The sequence below is a fragment of the Physella acuta genome, unplaced genomic scaffold (genome assembly GCF_028476545.2).
Source record: "Physella acuta isolate Inbredline_101_S28 unplaced genomic scaffold, ASM2847654v3 ptg000285l, whole genome shotgun sequence".
Classification (NCBI taxonomy): domain Eukaryota; kingdom Metazoa; phylum Mollusca; class Gastropoda; family Physidae; genus Physella; species Physella acuta.
In genome coordinates this window covers 453,858-454,943 of record NW_026731804.1, presented here as the reverse complement: position 1 = coordinate 454,943, position 1,086 = coordinate 453,858, and positions in this window count along the sequence as shown.

Here is a 1,086-nt window from a genome sequence, read left to right as displayed (position 1 = left end):
ATAACCTGTTATAGGTTGCTTGTTTTTAACCTACTAGAAATCTAGCTCAGCAAATTTTGAAATATTAATTTAACCCACTCCCCATTGTCCGATAGAGCTGAAATTGGGCACAGTGGTAGGTCTTGGATGACAATGCAAAAATATGTAAATTTAAAAAATGATCATTTTAAAGGCTTTATATTCACACTCTACAAATCTTTCAATTCTTTTAACCTACCTCCTTTTGTCATTAAAATTTTATTTAAAATTTACTATATTCAATAACTTAAAAAAAAAAAAACTTGATCAAAGGTGAATTCTTTTCACTACTTTACAAACTTCTGGATAGATTTTAGCACTAGCCTATTTTAGTGTGGATTTCATTTTGAACAAATTAAAGAGTGGAAAATAATTGGCACATAAAATGTTTTTTAAAGAAGTCTTTTTATTATATTCACAAACCACAAAATACCACAAGTGAAAAAAAGTTAAGTTTGGTGTAACCATACTTAAGTTATGTGCTGATATGACTAAAAATAAAAGCCTGGGCACTCACTGATGGAGAAAGTATTCCTTTTCATAGGGAGTTCATTAATAGTAATGAAAGTTCAATTATCATCATTAAGTGCCCAGGCTTTTATTTTTAGTCCTACCACCATTTATTGTTATAACTTACACCAAAATAAATTTATTCTTTACCTCTTAAAACATTTTCATTTGTGATCTTTTTCGTGATTTGTGAATTTTAATAAAGCCTTTTCCCTTTAAATGTTAAAGAGCACCAGGTAGATTTTCATGTTTTGAATGTCCTAGCTCAGGGGTCGGCAACCTGCGGCTCGCGAGCCGCATGCGGCTCTTTTGATATCAAGATGCGGCTCTCCAGCTCCTTGAAAAAATACTAATAATCTTAATAAAAAAATAAAATATTTGAAATAAAAAAAAAATGTTAGTGGCTCTTTAAAACCAGGGAGATTTTGAAAATTGTAACTTTTGGCTCTTTCGCTTCAAAAGGTTGCCGACCCCTGTCCTAGCTAAACTATCAAGAATTAGGAAGTTGCCGTTATATTCCAAAATAATACTTGAGTGAAACATATCAGAACAATGGTA